Source organism: Rhinolophus hipposideros, assembly GCF_964194185.1.
Source record: "Rhinolophus hipposideros genome assembly, chromosome: X".
NCBI classification, from domain to species: Eukaryota; Metazoa; Chordata; class Mammalia; order Chiroptera; family Rhinolophidae; genus Rhinolophus; species Rhinolophus hipposideros.
This window is the reverse complement of record NC_138046.1, coordinates 79,119,630-79,138,078: the sequence shown is the minus strand read 5'-3', so window position 1 is coordinate 79,138,078 and position 18,449 is coordinate 79,119,630. Positions and strand designations below refer to the sequence as shown.

General features: G+C 39.8%; 1 pseudogene across 1 annotated transcript; it reads right to left on the bottom strand.

Moving 5' to 3' along the window:
• Nucleotides 1-2,404: 2,404 nt before the first annotated feature.
• On the bottom strand, nucleotides 2,405-2,792 carry LOC308494738 (ubiquitin-ribosomal protein eL40 fusion protein-like; annotated as a pseudogene). Its single transcript has one exon. The product of its transcript is annotated as a ubiquitin-ribosomal protein eL40 fusion protein-like (transcript).
• Nucleotides 2,793-18,449: the final 15,657 nt, after the last annotated feature.

Below are 18,449 nucleotides of genomic sequence, written 5' to 3'. Positions count from 1 at the left end.
CCCCTCTGTAATCTGACACTACTCCTCAGTTCAGGGGTCAGTTTAAGTATCTGGAAGGGCGGGAGGAGGATTCGAAAAGTGGGGTGAGGGGCCCAGGTGTGGCGTCTGAGTTCTTTGTCTGCCCTAGGGCCCACGAGTGCCCGCCCCGGCGGGAGAGATCAGCTGTGGGACGCAGGGAAAGAGCCAACCTCATGGACCCTGCGCTCTCCGCTGCACCCTGGGCTCCTGTGGGACTCTAGAGCCCCGAGTGCTGCCTGCCGCTGCTGCTGTGGGCACGCTGCAGGGCCGCGGCTCTACCGTGGGGCGTGGGGAGAGCACGGGGCGTTTCCTCTTGCCCTCCTTGCTCCTCCCCCACTCGCCCAATTAGCGCACCCCAAAGCAAACCTTCCACGAGCCTCACAGCTGTAATGGCTTCTATCTTCTCCACTCGGCCCTGGGTCCCCACTGCGGCGCCAGGCAGCGGCTCTGTGGTGGGGGGGGCACGTTTCCCTAGCACAATGTTTTGAAGGTTGTTCTATATTGTAGTATGTGTCGAAACTGCATTTCTTTTTATGGTTGAATAATATTGTATTGTATGGATATTTTGTTTATCCAGTCATCAGTTGACGGGCATTTGGGTTGTTTCCACTTTAGAGCTATTATGAATAATGTTGCTATGAACATTTGAGTACAAGTCTTTATGTGAAAACATGTTTTCATTTCTCTTGGGTATATACCTAAGAGTAGAATTGCTGGGTTATATGGTACTTTTATGGTTAACCATTTGAGACACTGCCAAACACTTTTTCAAAGAGGCTGTACCATTTTACATTCCCAGCAGCAACATATGAGTGTTTCAATTTCTGTACATCCTCATTATCCCTTGTTATTTTCCATCTTTTTTATTGTAGCCATTCTGGGGTGTGTGAAGTGGTATCTGTCTGTAGTTTTTATTTGAATTTTCCCGAAGACTAAGATGTTGAGCATCTTTTCATGTACTTCATGGGCATTTGTACATCTTCTTTGGAGAAATGTCTATTCAGATTCTTTGTCCATTTTTAAATTGGGTTATGACTTTTTATTACTGAGTTATAAGATTTCTTTATTATGGACACAAGTATATGATGTGAGGTAGAGATCCAACTTCATTCTTTTGCATATGTATGCCCAGATGTCTTGAAAGCATTTGTTGAAGATTATTCTTTTCCCACTGAATAGTCTTGGCACTCTTGTTGATAATCAATTGACCATATACGTGTGGGTTTAATTCTGCATTCCCAATTCTATTTATTGATGTGTATGTCTATCTTTATGCTACTACCACACAGTCATGATTACTATAGATTTGTAGTAAGTTTTAAAATCAGGATGTGGGAATTCTCCAACTTTGTTCTTCTTTTTCAAGACTGTTTTAGCTATTCGGGGTCTCTTGAAATTCCATATGAATTTTAGGACCAGTTTGTCAATTTTACAAAGAAGCCATCTGGGATTTTGATAGAGATTGTGTTGAATCTGAAGATGAACTTGTGGAGTATTTGCCATCTTAACAATATTAAGTCTTCCAGTCCCTGAACATGGACTGTCTTACCATTTATTTAGTTCTCCTTTAATTTATTTCAAGCAGGCTTTAGACTCATTTTTCCTTTCTTCCTCTTTCAGAGAATGTTCCTCCCTCTCTGAAAGCTATGTCCTTTCTCTGAATACTTGATCCCAACTCCTCCACATAGCCTTGTCTTTTCAATATATCCAAATTGCTCTAGTTCTTGAAGAACTTCTAAACATAGTGAAGGATGAAACCATTAAGAAAAATATCAAGAATTGTGTAAACACTTAAATATTTTAAAATATTAAAATTAAAAGCTAAAAGAAAAAACCCTGGGGAAACATTTGCTACAATATTTTAAAAGTTATTATCCTTAACATACTGAATATAAGACCCATACAGATATATAATAAAAACATCAAGCCTGCAATAGAATATGGGCAAAGAACATAGACAACTTGCAAAAGAAGATACACAACTTGTAAAACACATAAGCAACATATTTTGACTTCAAAAGTAATTAATAAAGTTTCTTATCAAATTAACAAAGTTTTAAAAAAATATAGTACTCAAAACCAATGAGGGTGCAGAGAACTAGGCTCAATCATATACTCCTAGTGGGAGAATTCTGATGATGCAACTTGATAATATAAATCAAGATCTTTAAAAATGTTTATAATTTTTGACCCAATAAGTCCACTTCTAATAATGGAAGGAAAACTGACTCTGGGTGGTGAACACACAATGTGACATATAGATGATGTATTACAGAATTTTTTTTTTTTTACTGTTCCAGTCAATGAAAGGGAAACCTTATTGAAGCCCCAGGGACAAGGGTTTGGGGCAGGAGGCCACCCTGTGAGCCAAAGTGGTGGAAGGCCCTTATTTGACCTTCTTCTTGGGGCGTAGGTTGTTGGTGTGGCCACAACTCTTCTTGTGGCAGTTGTCAGCACGAGGATGCAGGTGAGCATAACACTTGCGGCAGATCATCTTGTCACAGTTGTACTTCTGGGCAAGCTGGAGGAGGGAAGGCTCAATGATACCACCCCGCAGACGAAGCACCAAGTGCAGAGTGGACTCTTTCTGGATGTTATAGACTGAGAGAGTGCAGCCATCCTCTAGCTGTTTGCCTGCAAAAATCAGACGCTGCTGGTCAGGTGGGATGTCCTCCTTGTCTTGGATTTTGGCTTTGACATTTTCAGTAGTGTCAAGTGGGCAAGACCTGGAGTGTGATGGTCTTGCCAGTCAGGGTTTTCACAAAGATCTGCATCTCTATGTCTGCTGGGGAGGCTGCTCCATCGCCTCGTTGAAAAGAAAGAGTGTATTACAGAATTTTACACTTGAAACCTTTCTAATTTTACTAACCATTGTCACCCAAATAAATTTTAATTAAACAAATAATGCAAAGATATATACACAAAGATGCTTCTTGCAACATTATATATAAAACAAAAAAGAAAGAAAGAGAAAGAAAGAAAGAAAGAAAGAAAGAAAGAAAGAAAGAAAGAAAGAAAGAAAGAAAGAAGGAAAAGGAACGAAAAAAATAACTTTTCAACAGTAGAAGAATGGCTTTAAGTTATGGTACATCACTATGATCAATTATTATGCAGTCCATTTAAAATGAGGTTATTGAGAGAGATAGAAGATAAACACTGAGTAGATAAACATTGTGCCTGCTTCCTTGGGTGAATACATTAAAATTACAACTAAATTATAGAACAGTAAACTGGAGAACCACCTGAAATTTTATAACTAGCTGACCTGAAGTTTTATAACTAAGGATATAAAGAAGAAGCCATGGCAAGACTGGTAGGAGGGGCAGATATGAAACAGGCCCCAAAACTCTGCGTGCTGGTTGAGAATCAGGAGGGATATTTCAGCCATGGAGGTTCCCCCAGGGAGGAGTGTGGGACCCCTGCCGACACCAGGCTCCCCAGCCAGGAGTGCTGGTACTAGGAAGAGAAGCCTCCACAACATCTGGCTGTGAAAAACAGTGGAGTTTCCAACCATCTTGGTGGATGGAAGGCTGAGGGAAATCCAGACATTCTCTTAAAGGGCCCACACACAGACTTACTCACTCTCAGGCACTCACCCTGGGCTCTGGCAGAGGGTGGTGACTAGGGGTGCATTGGAGGCATACAGGGGGGAAACTGAGGTGTGTGACTGGGTTGGAGGACAGTCCCCATTTTCCCTTGTGGGGTCCTACTCTTGTGCAGCTAGAAGGTAGGCACCATATTTCCTGTGTTGAGTCCTCCCCAACAAGGCCAAATGTGAATTGGAATTGGTCTGCTGAGCTCTACTGGGACCCCACCAACCCAACTCCCCCAATGTCAAAAGCACTCTCAGTGAGAAGCCAGCCCCACCCGAATTGCACTGTTTCTTGGAAAACTATTGGAGACTGCAGGCCCCAGGTGGGCGGTGACTGGCCTTTGTGTGTTCTGAGACTTTTGCTGAGAGATCCAGGATCAGCACTGGCACTAAACCAGAATCTACATTAATCTGGTGAGCACAACTCTTTCCACTTTAGGAATTCCCTGAAACCCTGCCTTACCCAACTTGCATATTGCACGAGGCTTTCTCAGTGGCTGAACCTTAAGGGAGCTGGCAGTTGGCAGCAGGCCTCAGGGTGTCCTGACTTTTTGCGGAGCTATCTCAGGCCCAGTACTGGTGGCAGACATCCTTGGTTTGCAGTGTGGCCTCTCCCACGTGCCTCCAGGTTTAGCACAGGAAGCAAACAACCACAGATTGATCACTTTATAGCTCCTACAAGGTAACCCCTCGCAGGCCACTGGCAGTGGGTGATCCGGGCTTGCACTAGATCCCTTACAAAGAGGCCCCAGAACCAACACACTTGGAGGTTGGCTTCAGACCACAGCAGAGCACAACCCAATTAGCCCCCCTAAGTAGCACACACAAAGGGCAGTCTCAACAGGCACCAGAGTCTGCTCGGTGAATCCCGCTCTATGGGGTAAGCCTCCTGCACAACAATCTGTAAGCTGTGGACATGGCCAAACCCCACAGCCAATCTGACTGAGGATCAATCCCATCTGCTGACATGCCAATAACAACCCAGGCTCAACTATATCAGGAAGACACACATAAACCACACAAGGGACACTCCTGGGCCACATGGAGCAGGTGACAAGGGAGACTGTGCCACTGGGCCCCACAGGACACCTACAACATAGGGTGACCCGGCCAAGACTGGGATGCGTAGTAGATCTACCTAATACGTAGGAAAGACACAAAGAGGCAGCCAAAATGAGGAAATAAAGAAATACATCCCAAATTTAAAAACAGGAGAAAACTCCAGGAAAAGAACTAAACAAAATTGAGGTAAGCGACCTACCAGAGACAGAGTTCAAAACAATGGTTATAAGGACTCTCACGGAACTTAGTGAAAACTTCAACAAAGAGATAGCAAGCATTAAAAAAGGAGAACTGACTCTGGGTGGTGAACACACAATGGGATTTATAGATGATGTAATACAGAATTGTACACCTGAAATCTATGTAAATTTACTAACAATTGTCACCCCAATAAATTTAATTTAAAAAAAAGGACATAAAAACCATAAAAAAGAACCAGTCAGAAGTGAAGAGTGAAATAACTGAAATGAGGAATATACTGGAAGGAATTAACAGCAGACTAGATGAAGCAGAGGATCAGTTCAGCAATTTGGAAGACAAGGTAGCAGAAAACACCCAATTGGAAAAGAATAAAAAAAGAATTCACAATATTGATGATAGTTTAAGAGACCTCTAGGACAACATCAAGAATAACAACATTCACATCAGAAGGAGAAGAGAGAAAGCATGGCATTGAGAACCTATTTGAAGAAATAATGACTGAAAACTTTTCTAACCTGGCGAAGGAAATAGACATACAAGTCCAGGAAGCACAGAGAGTCCCAACCAAGATGAACCCAAAGAGGCCCACACCAAGACACATTATAATTAAAATGGCAAAATTAAAGACAAAGACAGAATCTTAAAAGCAGCAAGAGAAAAGCAGTTAGTTACCTACAAGGGAGTTCCCATAAGACTGTCAATTGATTTCTTAACAGAAACTTTGCAGGCCAGAAGGGATTGGCACAAAATATTCAATGTGATGAAAAGCAAGGGCCTACATACAAGGATACTCTATCCAGCAAGGCTATCATTTATAATCAAAGGACAGATAAATAGCTTCACAAACAAGAAAAAGCGTAAGGAGTTCATCACAACCAAGCCAGTACCACAGGAATGTTAGAGGGAATTATTTAAGACGGGAGGAAAAAAGATCAAAATTATGAATAATAAAATGGCAATAGCTACATATCTATCAACAATTACTACATTGTAAATGGGTTAAATGCTCCAATCAAAAGGGCTGAATGGATAAGAAAACAAAACCCTTACATATGCTGCCTACAAGAGACTCACTCCAGATTAAAAGACACACATGGACAGAAAGTAAAAGGATGGAAAAAGATATTTCACAAAAATGAAAAAAAAATAGGGTAGTAATACTTATACCAGACAAAATGGACTTTAAAACAGAGGCTGTCAACTATAATTTTATATATATAATGTGATGGTTCAGTGTGAGGTCGGAGGGATAGTGGATGGGGGGAGGGGGGTTCATAGTGTGAGGGATATAAATGATGAACGTCTAAGTATTACCTTGTCTTGTACACCTGAAACTAATAAATTAAAATAAAATTAAAAATTAATAAATAAATAAAACAGAGGCTGTAACAAGAGACAAAAAAGGACCCAGTAATCCCACTTCTGGGTCTTTATGTAAAGAAACCCAAAACACTACTTCGAGGGGACATGTGTTTGGTGTAGCACTGTTTACAGTGGTCAAGATATGGAGGCAGCCTGTTTTTCTGTTTATGAAGAATGGATAAAGAGGAGGTGGTATATACAATGGAATATTGTCTAGCCATGGAAAGGAATGGGTTCCTGCCATCTGCAGCGGTGTGGATGGACCTGGAGGGTATTGTGCTGAGTGGAGTGTCAGATAGAGAAAGACAGATGCAATGAGATTTCACTTATATGTGGAATCTAAAGAATAAAATAAACAAAACAGAAACAAACTCATAGATACAGAAAACATTCCGATGGTTGCCAAATGGGAGGGACATTGGGTGTGTAGGTGAAATAGGGGAAAGGATTAAGAAGTACAAATTGGTTGTTACACAGTAGTCATGGGGATGTAGGGCATGTAAATAGAATATAGTCAATAATATTTAAAATAATTATGTATGTGTCAAATGAGTACTAGATATGTTGGGGTAATAGATGGGAGGGGGGTTGGAGGACAGGGTGAAAAAGGTAAAGGGATTAAGAAGTGTAAATTGGTAGTTACGAAATAGTCATGGGGATGTAAAATAAAACTTAGGGAATATAGTCAACGATATGGTATTAACTATGTATAGTGCCAGAGGAGTACTATAATGGTCAGGGGGATCACTTCTTAAATTATGTAAATGTCTAACCACTATGCTGTATACCTGAAATTAACATAAAATAATATTGAATGTCAACTGTAATTGGGAAGTTCATAAAAGGGGAGGAAAGGTGAAGGGGAATAAGATATCCAAATCATCAGGTATAAAACAAATAAGTCATAGGGATATAATGTACAGCATAGGGAACATAGTCAATGATAAAGTGATAACGTGGTATGCTGTAAGATGGTTGCTGGACTTACGGTGATCACTTCTTTAGGCATATAGATGTTGGATAACTATGGTGTACCCCTGAAACTAGTATAATATTGCATATTAGCTATATTTTTAATAAAATCTTAAAAGTAAAACAAGGTTGTTGAATATTTTAAATGACATAGAGACATTCTCTCAGGACAATTTAAAGGGAAAAGAAGAATACAGAATTGTATTACACTATGATCTAAAATACGTAAATATATCATACATATATACATACATACATATGAATAGAAAAAATAAAAGTTAAATGAGTCAAAATGTTGAGTGTTTGTCTGTGAGCAGTATGTTTTTATCTTTATCTTCTATATTTTTTTCTGTATTTTTCTAACTTTTCTATAGTTACCATGTATAATTATCTACATAGTGGAGTAGGGTTTCCAGGTGGGAATTTCTGCCTGTTCTCAGGAATTTTTTTCACTTTCCCATTTCCAAATCCCGAGATATAAACTGTTTTCTGTTCTCCACGATGAATCATTTCCACAAAGTGATGGCCAATACTACCAACCACCTGGGTTCAAGGAGCCAATTTTCCCAATTTCCCGACCAACTTTTCTCTGGATTCAGAAAGGGGAATGAGAAAAAAAATTCCTGAGAACGGGCAGGAATTCCCTCCTGGAGACCCTATAGTGGATTGCCTTGATGCCATTATACTACTTAATCAGTTCTCTGTTAATGGCCATAAAAAACAAGGAGGCATTTAGTCTGCTACTGCAATCAACATTCAAGTGAATATCCTTGTACATACATTTTTGTGGACAATGTGAGTTTATCTGTAAGAAATTCCTAGAAGTGAAATGTTCTGGGACAAATGAAATAAGCATTCTAAATTTCGATAGATAGTGCCACATTATCCTTCATCAAAGTTGTGCCCATTTATACTACTGCCAATAATTTATAAGGGTGCATGTTTCACCATACTCTTGTCAACAAATAAACAATTGTTTTTTATCTTTTCTAATGAGAGATGAAAATTGTATTTATTTTAGCTTCATTTGCATTTTATGAGTGAGATTAATCATCTTTCCATTTGTTTAAAAGCCATTTGCTTTGCTTTAGTCTCCTTATTTTATAAATGGGGAGACTTGACGCCCAAAGAGGGTAATATTTTTAAGGGGACATACCTAATTAGTGGTAAAATCAAAATTAGCTCCATAGTTTATTGAACTTTAATCATAGACTCTTTGTATCCATCAGTTTGTCTTTAGCTGTAACACAAATTACCACCTGATCATATACTGCGTCAATATGCTGGCTTCATATCAAGAACATCAACCTTATCTTCCCAAACAGGTTGCAAGCAGTACCATAAAAAAAGGGGGCATTGCATGTGGCAGATTTGGGTTTGAAACCTGGATATTCTATGTTCTACTTGTGTGAACCTTTGGCAAACCTCATTTTCCTCATCTATAAAATGGTGGCAATGATAGAGGACTAAATGACATAATGGGTGTAAATAACCTAGGATAGTGGCTGACACATGGAAAATACTTTGTAAATGGGAGACACACAGCTTCTTAATGCCAGGATCCAGACCAGCAAGTTCTCTATAACTTCTACACCATACCAGTCACAGGGCGGGGAACTCAGTAGGTGCTAACAAATGTTCATTGACTTCAGGGGAGGCTTACAGTGTAATAGAGGTTCAAAAAGCAGAGAGAGGGGTGGCTGATTAGCTCAGTTGGTTAGAGCATGGTGTTGATAACAACAAGGTTACTGGTTCGATCCCTGCATGGGCCACTGTGACCTGTACCCTCGTAAAAAAAAAAAATGTTTACTTAATAAATTTGTTTTTAAAAAAAGAGAGAGAAGTCCTATTGCCCTACAGCCTGCTGTCCCCCTGCTCTGGAGTCTTGTCCCCACATACAGTGAATGACTGCACAATAATGACTCAAAACCCTGCAGCCATCTGGCAGAGAAAACAACCACCAGTTCCTCCCAACTGCTCCTCAAGGTATATCTAAATGATGGGCGGGTGGTAGGGGGCGGGGGAAAGAGAAATCCTAGGCTAAAGAGGTCCAGCCCTCTGGCAGTTTTATATCTTTTAGGAGTTTAGGGGAGAATGTATCATTACATTCCCTGTTACATGAGCTGCTATATGGTGGGGAGCAAACTGAAGAAACGTAACATGGTCAGATTTGTTTTTAATAAGATCATTGTGGTTGCAGTGTGGAATATTGATTGGATGAAGGTGGGGAGACCAACGAAAAGTTTACTGTAGTTATCCACTCAGGAATAGGTCAGGGTTGGGTTGATGGAGGTTGAAGGTATAGGAGAGAAGGGGGGGATGATGGATAGAGCCACATCTCTAAAGAGGGGGGGGGAATTTGGTTCCAGAGCATAGGTGGAGGAATTCATTTATTGCCAGAAGGGAAACACTGACACTGAAACTGAAGAGAAAGGGAAAGCAAAGGTAAGTTTGTGCGGGGGACTGGGTGGAAAGGAGATTGAGAGGTTCTGACTTGATGATGCCCTTGCCATTCTCAGGGACCTAGGAGGCAAGGCCATCTCCTGAGTATAAACAGGAGGGTAGAAGGCACTGACTAGGGACACTTAGAAGGGTTTCTACACAGCTGAGTTTACAGTTAATGACTTTGTTGTGGCTCCAGTTCACAGAGCTGTGGAATATTCTTTCTGAGAAAATTTTGGTGATTAGGATATCATGGTTACTGTCAAAAAGTATCTTCTGTAAAGATGTAAAAGCAGAAGGCATATTGCTGGGCCTGGGGAGTGAAGAGGAGGGTGAAGGGAACTGTAGGCAGCAGGCATAGACCACACTTTTGAGAGGTTTGGCAGAAAATAGAAAAGGGGAAGATAGGACCATGGCTTGAGGAAGAAGCAGAGAAAGGATAATTTGCGTTTGTTTATAGGATAGGAGAGACTTTGAGGCCTAAAAAGGATGCTATGTACATACTCTAATGGAGGTAATATAATGTTTAAGAGCACAGGCTCTGGAGCCATTGTGCCTGGGTTCAAATTCTGACTTTGCCACTTACCTTAAAATTATGTAAGTCGCTTACCTTCTCTGTGCCTCAATTGCCACAATGGCAAAATGGGGAAAAAAATTACAGTATCCACCTCAGGATTGCTTAAGTAATAAATGAGATAATATTTGTAAAACACTAAGGACAGTAACTGGCATATAGTTAGTACTTGATAAGTGTTAGATATTATTATTTAAGAAAAAATGCAGGATATTATTAGGTTTCTTTTTATTTTGGCAAGCTTTTCCCCTTATTGTAAAAGTGATTGTATATATATATATATATATATATATATATATATATATACACACACACACACACATATATATTTTTAAGCTTTTGAAAAAGTATACAAAAAATGGCGGCGTGAGGTGAGCCTCTGTAACGCTCCCCTGGAATTTACAACGAATCGGACAACAATAACTCCACAAAGGACTCCTTGCACAGCAGACAGGCAAGACGAAGAGGCCGACTACTGAATTCACCTCCAGGTGGGTGAATCGCGCGAGCGGGGGAGGAGGGAGAGGAGAAGTGCGGAGACGGAGCCGCGTGGGCGCAGGACACAGACCTAGCTCAGTGCTCAGAGCCCTCTGCTCCCGGAACTACCGCCGCTGCGGGAGAGGGAAGGACTCGGACTGCGAGGGCTCCGCTCATGGCCCGCAGGGCTGAGGGCGCAGCATACAAAACCGCTGAACCCAACGCTCGCTCACGGCAGACCTCGGAGCAAAGACTGAGGGAAGAGTGCTGAAATCGGTGGTTTAAGCCCTCACTGCCAAGCGGAGAACGGAAGCCCTAGGCACGGAGACTAGCCGCCCCCTCCCTACCCTCCCAGAGCTCGCCCCGCCCCCACCTGCCCGGTGCTAGAAGCGATAAAGTAGCAGTGTCGGAACAAAGGACAGAATATTTGCTGCTCTGAGAACTGTGGACCGCAGACACAGATTCGCAGCTCAACTAGTTCCGGCAAAGGGGAGGGAGCTGTGGAAGCAGGACTGGCTGTGGTGGTGGTCGCCGCCATTGCTCTGGGCCACCTCTCACAACTCACCCCGCCCCTGGCCCCACCTATCTGGGCGGATCCCTGCAGGAGTAAACAGAACTGCTGAAACAAACGGGCTCTGAATCTGGTGCAGAAAGAGCTTTGGAACTCCAAAAGCTCTTCGCATACCTATCAACCTGTTGCAGAAGACACTCCTCTAGATGTCTAGGAAGAGAAATAGTAAATCAGTGATTGCCATGAATAACCAAGGCAACAAGATAGCTCAGAAAGAAAGTGAAAAGTCTCCAGAAAAGGAACTTAGAGATATGGACCTTTGTGATTTAAATGACAGAGAATTCAAGATCGCAATTCTGAAAAAACTGAACGAGATGCAAGAAAACACAGAAAGGCAGTTTAATGAACTCAGAAACACAATCAAAGAACACCATGAGCATTTTACAAAAGAGATTGAAATCTTGAAAAAGAACCAAATAGAATTTCTGGAGATTAAGAACTCAATAGAAGAAATTAACAATAAAATATCCAGCTTAGGTAGTAGAGTTGACCAGATGGAGGAAAGAATCAGTGACATCGAAGATAGGAACCTAGAATTTACACAGAGGGAAGAAGAAAGAGACTTGAGACTTAAAAGAAATGAAAGAACTCTACAAGAACTTTCTGACTCCATCATAAAGAGCAATATAAGAATAATGGGCATACCAGAAGGAGAAGAAAGAGGGAAGGGAACAGAGAATATATTCAAACAAATCGTCAATGAGAACTTCCCAAACTTGTGGACAGAACTGGATCCTCGAATCCAAGAAGCAAATAGAACACCTAATTACCTCAATCCCAACAGGCCTTCACCAAGGCACATTGTATTGAAGCTGTCTAAAATCAATGATAAAGAAAGAATCCTCAAGGCAGCCAGGGAAAAGAAGACGGTAACTTACAAAGGAAAGCCCATTAGATTATCATCAGATTTTTCAGCAGAAACTCTACAAGCTAGGAGGGAATGGAACCAAATATTCAAACTATTGAAAGAGAGAAATCATGAGCCAAGAATAATATATCCAGCAAAGATCTCCTTTAGATATGAAGGAGGAATAAAGACCTTTCCAGACATCCAGAAGCTGAGGGAATTTTCTAATACACGACCTGCACTACAAGAAATACTAAAGGAGGCTATTAGACCACCATCAACAGGGACAACTTGTGGCAACCAAAACATAAAAAGGGGGAGTGTAAAGGCCTGAACTGGAATATGGGAATAGAGAAAGTAAGCGGACTGAAGAAACTGGAATACTCTAAATATCAAACTTTTTTTTACATAAACTCAAGGGTAACCACTCAAAAAACATCCAAATCTGAAATATATACTGTAATAAAAGAAGAAACAGAGGGAAACATCATAGAATACTACCACACAGAAATAACAGACAACAACAAAAAGGCAAAGAAACAATGGAGACACAGCCTTACCAGAAAACTAAAGACAGAATGACAGGAAATCCTCACATATCAATAATCACCCTAAATGTAAATGGACTGAACTCACCAATAAAGAGACATAGAGTAGCAGATTGGATCAAAAAACTAAACCCAACCATATGCTGCCTACAAGAGACACATCTCAGCTACAAGGACAAGCATAGACTCAAAGTGAAAGGGTGGAAATTGACACTTCAAGCAAATGGTACCCAGAAAAAATCAGGTGTAGCCATAATGATTTCCGATGAAACAGACTTCAGGGTGAAAAAGATAACAATAGACAAAGATGGACATTTCATAATGGTAAAGGGGACTATACAACAAGAAGACATAACAGTCATCAATATTTATGCCCCCAATCAGGGAGCACCGAAATATACCAAGCAACTACTAACAGAACTAAAGGGAGAAATTGACCAAAACACAATTATACTAGGGGACTTAAATACATCATTGACAGCTATGGACAGATCATCCAAACAGAAGATAAATAACGAAATCGCAGCCCTAAATGACACATTAGATGAATTGGACATAATTGACATATATAGAGCACTTCATCCTAAAACATCAGACTATACATTCTTTTCTAGTGTACATGGAACATTCTCAAGGATAGACCATATATTGGGACACAAAATCAGCCTCAGCAAATTTAAGAAGATTGAAATCATACCAAGCATATTCTCTGATCACAAAGCTTTGAAATTGGATATCAACTGCAAAAAGAAAGCAGGAAAAAACACAAATACATGGAGATTAAACAGCATACTTTTGAAGAACGACTGGGTCAAAGAAGAAATTAGAGGAGAGCTCAAAAGATACATAGAAACAAATGACAATGAAAATACATCCTACCAAAATTTTTGGGATGCCGCGAAAGCAGTTTTAAGAGGGAAATTTATATCATTACAGGCCTATCTCAAGAAACAAGAAAAATCCCAAATAAATAACCTCATGTTACACCTTAAAAAACTAGAAAAAGAAGAACAAGCGAAACCCAAGGTCAGCAGAAGAAAGGAAATAACAAAAATCAGAGCAGAACTAAATGAAATAGAGAACAAAAAGACAATAGAAAAAATTAATGTGACAAAAAGCTGGTTCTTTGAAAAGATTAACAAAATCGACAAACCCTTGGCTAGACTCACTAAGATAAAAAGAGAGAAGACACTAATTAACAAAATCAGAAATGAAAAAGGGGAAGTTATCACGGACACCACAGAAATACAAAGGATTATCCAAGAATACTATGAAGGACTATATGCCACCAAATTTAATAACTTAGAAGAAATGGACAAGTTCTTAGAAACATATAGCCTTCCAAGGCTGAACCAAGAAGAAGGGGAAAATCTAAACAGGCCGATCACCAGTAACGAAATTGAATCAGTCATCAAAAACCTTCCCAAAAGCAAAACTCCTGGACCAGATGGCTTCACCAGTGAATTCTACCAAACCTTCAAAGAGGATCTAATACCAATCCTGCTCAAACTCTTCCAAAAAATTGAAGAAGAGTCAGTACTCCCTAACTCATTTTATGAGGCCAACATTACCCTGATACCAAAACCTGGTAAGGACAACACAAAAAAAGAAAAATACAGACCTATATCTCTGATGAATACAGATGCTAAAATCCTAAACAAAATTCTAGCAAATCGAATACAACAATGCATTAAAAAGATTATTCATCACGACCAAGTGGGGTTCATCCCCGGGGCACAAGGATGGTTCAACATTCGCAAATCCATCAATGTGATACATCACATAAACAAAATAAAGGACAAAAACCATATGATTCTATCAATTGATGCAGAAAAAGCATTTGATAAGATACAACATCCATTTATGATTAAAACACTTACTAAAATTGGTATAGAAGGAAAATACCTCAACATAATAAAGGCCATATACGACAAGCCCTCAGCTAACCTCATAATTAATGGTGAAAAGCTGAAGCCCTTTGCTCTACGTTCAGGAACACGACAAGGTTGTCCCCTATCACCTCTGCTTTTCAACATAGTGTTGGAAGTCCTCGCCAGAGCTATCAGGCAAGAGAAAGAAATAAAAGGCATCCAAATTGGGAATGAAGAAGTTAAATTGTCACTCTTTGCAGATGACATGATGCTATATATAGAAAACCCTAAAGACTCCACCAAAAAGCTATTAGAAACAATCAATGAATATAGTAAAGTTGCTGGCTACAAAATCAACGTACAAAAGTCCATTGCTTTCCTATATACCAACAATGAAATCTCAGAAAAAGAGATAGAAAAAACAATTCCTTTTGCAATTGCAGCAAAAAGAATAAAATACCTAGGAATAAACTTAACCAAGGATGTGAAGGATTTATATGCTGAAAACTATAAGACATTTTTGAAAGAAATTGAAGAAGACACAAAGAAATGGAAAGACATTCCGTGCTCATGGATTGGAAGAATCAACATCGTTAAAATGGCCATATTACCCAAAGCCATATACAGATTTAATGCAATCCCCATTAAAATCCCAATGGCATTTTTTAAAGAAATAGAACAAAAAATCATCAGATTTGTTTGGAACCACAAAAGACCCCGAATAGCCAAAGCAATATTAAAAAAAAAGAACAATACTGGAGGTATCACACTCCCTGATTTTTCCTTGTACTACAGGGCTACAATAATCAAAACAGCTTGGTATTGGCGGAAAAACAGACTCATAGACCAATGGAATAGAATTGAGAACCCAGAAATAAAACCACATAAATATGGACAGATAATTTTTGACAAAGAAGCTAAAAACATACAATGGAGAAAAGACAGCCTCTTCAATAAATGGTGCTGGCAGAATTGGATAGCCACGTGCAAAAGAATGAAACTGGACTGCTATCTGTCACCATGTACCAAAATTAATTCAAAATGGATCAAAGACTTAAGCATAAGACCTGACACAATAAACTGCATTGAAGAAAACATAGGTACTAAACTTATGGACCTTGGGTTCAAAGAGCATTTTATGAATTTGACTCCAAAGGCAATGGAAGTAAAAACTAAAATAAACAAATGGGATTATATGAAACTGAAAAGCTTCTGCACAGCAAAAGAAACTATTGACAAAATAATGAGGCAACCAACTGAATGGGAGAAGATTTTCGCAAAGAGTTCCTCTGATAAGGGGCTAATATCCAAAATATACAAGGAACTCATGAAACTCAACAACAAAAAAACAAACAACCCAATTGAAAAATGGACAGAGGACCTGAAGAGACATTTCTCCAAAGAGGATATACAAATGGCAAATAGACATATGAAAAAATGCTCAACATCGCTAATCATCAGAGAAATGCAAATGAAAACCACAATGAGATATCACCTCACCCCAGTCAGAATGGCTTTCATCAACAAAACAAATAGTAACAAGTGTTGGAGAGGCTGTGGAGAAAAAGGAACTCTCATACACTGTTGGTGGGAATGCAGACTGGTGCAGCCGCTATGGAAGGCAGTGTGGAGGTTCCTCAAGAAATTACGAATAGAATTACCATATGACCCAGCAATCGCTCTCCTGGGTATCTACCCCAAAAATATAAAAGCATTTCTCTACAGAGACACGTGTACTCCAATGTTCATTGCAGCTTTGTTTACGGTGGCCAAGACATGGAAACAACCAAAATGTCCTTCGATAGATGAATGGATAAAGAAGTTGTGGTACATATACACAATGGAATACTATTCGGCGTTAAGGAAAGATGATATAGGAGCATTTGTGACAACATGGATGGATCTCGAGAGAATAATGCTAAGTGAAATAAGTCAGACAGAAAAAGCAGAGAACCCTATGATTTCACTGATATGTGGTATATAAACCAAAAAGAACAAGACAAACAAATGAGAAACAAAAACTCATAGACACAGACAATAATTTATTGGTTACCAGAGGGTAAGGGGGTGGGGGGTGGGTGATGAGGGTAAAGGGGATCAAATATATGGTGATGGAAGGAGAACTGACTCTGGGTGGTGAACACACAATGGGATTTATAGACGATGTAATACAGAATTGTACACCTGAAATCTATGTAAATTTACTAACAATTGTCACCCCAATAAAATTAATTAAAAAAAAAAAAAAAAAAAAAAAAAGAAAAAGTATACAAGTATTGTTTTTCACTACATAGAAACCAGAAGATAAAGATAAACAAAAAGAAAACAAAACCTGGGTATCCGATGGACATGCGTCCTATTTGGGAGACCACCTCAGGGATACTGTGGATACCTGATCACGGCATTGTACACCAGAAGCTAAACATTAATGAATGCCAACTATAATTTTATATATATAATGTGATGGTTCAGTGTGAGGTCGGAGGGATAGTGGATGGGGGGATAGTGGAGGGGGGTTCACAGTATGAGGGATATAAATGATGAACGTCTAAGTATTACCTTGTTTTGTACACCTGAAACTAATAAATAAATAAATTAATTAAAAAAAGAAAAAAAAGAAAACAAAACCAGCTATATCTTCATTCTGTATCATCTTTAATATTCTGATGTGTATCACTCCAGACATTTTTCTATTCATCCAATGATGGTTTTCAAATTGTGTTTTGGTGTATGTGCATGCCTACAACAGGGAGGCCAGGCAAGTACATCCACTGAGATTTTGGGCTTTGTATCTGTGGCAGCTAAGGTTAATTACCCTAATACACATGCTTCCCTCATTTCCCTTGATGCCCCCCAACCCAGGGAAGGCCAAATCCACTATACTCTGCCCCAGCTCTTAGTTCTGGGGTCCTCAATACATGAGAGACCAAGGCCCTCCATCTGCCCAAATAGAGAGGGGAACTCAGACACCTTCCCTGGGGCTCTGGTTCTAGAAATTCCTGCCTTCCAGTTCCCCTGTGCAAAATGCAGATCCCCTATATTGCTCTAGATCCACTGTCCTCTTGCTCCTGGAAACGTGGTTCCTGGGCCAGCAGCACCAGCATCACCTGACAGCTTGTTCGAAATGCAAATTCTTGGGCCCCACCTCAGAGCTACTATATCAGAATCAAAGTTTAACAAGCTCCCCAAGTGATTTGCATATACATTAAAGTTTGAGAAGCATGGAACCAGCACAGGTCCTTTCAATTCTAAGAATGAAGATTTCCCTAAATGTTCTCTAACACTAGAAACTTCAAGAACTTTCTCATCAAAAGACTTACCTTTCATTAGGCCATTATGTTTAATGGAACAGTCTGAGCTTTGTATGTGAACAATAGGCCCTATGCTTTCCTCAGGATTCCAGTGCATCCCATTCAAACATTAAACATCTTTATGATCAAACTCAGTAACCAGAGGATGGAATGAGGGAAAAGACTGAATTAACTCTGATCCTAATGGGGATCTGATTTCTTCTGAGTAGACGGCATCAAACAATATCCTGTCAGAAGAGAAGAAATTATGTTGTTTGGGCAATGTGGGCCATGCATTCAGAGAACAAATTTCCACCAGTAGGTACAAAGGGACAGCTTATGTGGGATGTTTCTGCCCCTGGGTTCTATATACCTTCCAAAGTCAGAAAAAAGAAACTTCTATCAAGGATCACTCATATTTTTGACCTTCTTCTTCCTCTTCTTCTCCTTCTCCTCCTTCTTGTCCCTTTAACACTCCTTGTAATACTGGTTTGGTGATGATAAAGTCCTTTAGCTTTTTCTTGTCTGGGAAACTTTTTATTTGTCCTTTGATTCTAAATGATAGCCTTGCTGTGTAGAGTAATCTTGGTTGTAGGTCCTTGCTTTTTATCACATTGAATAT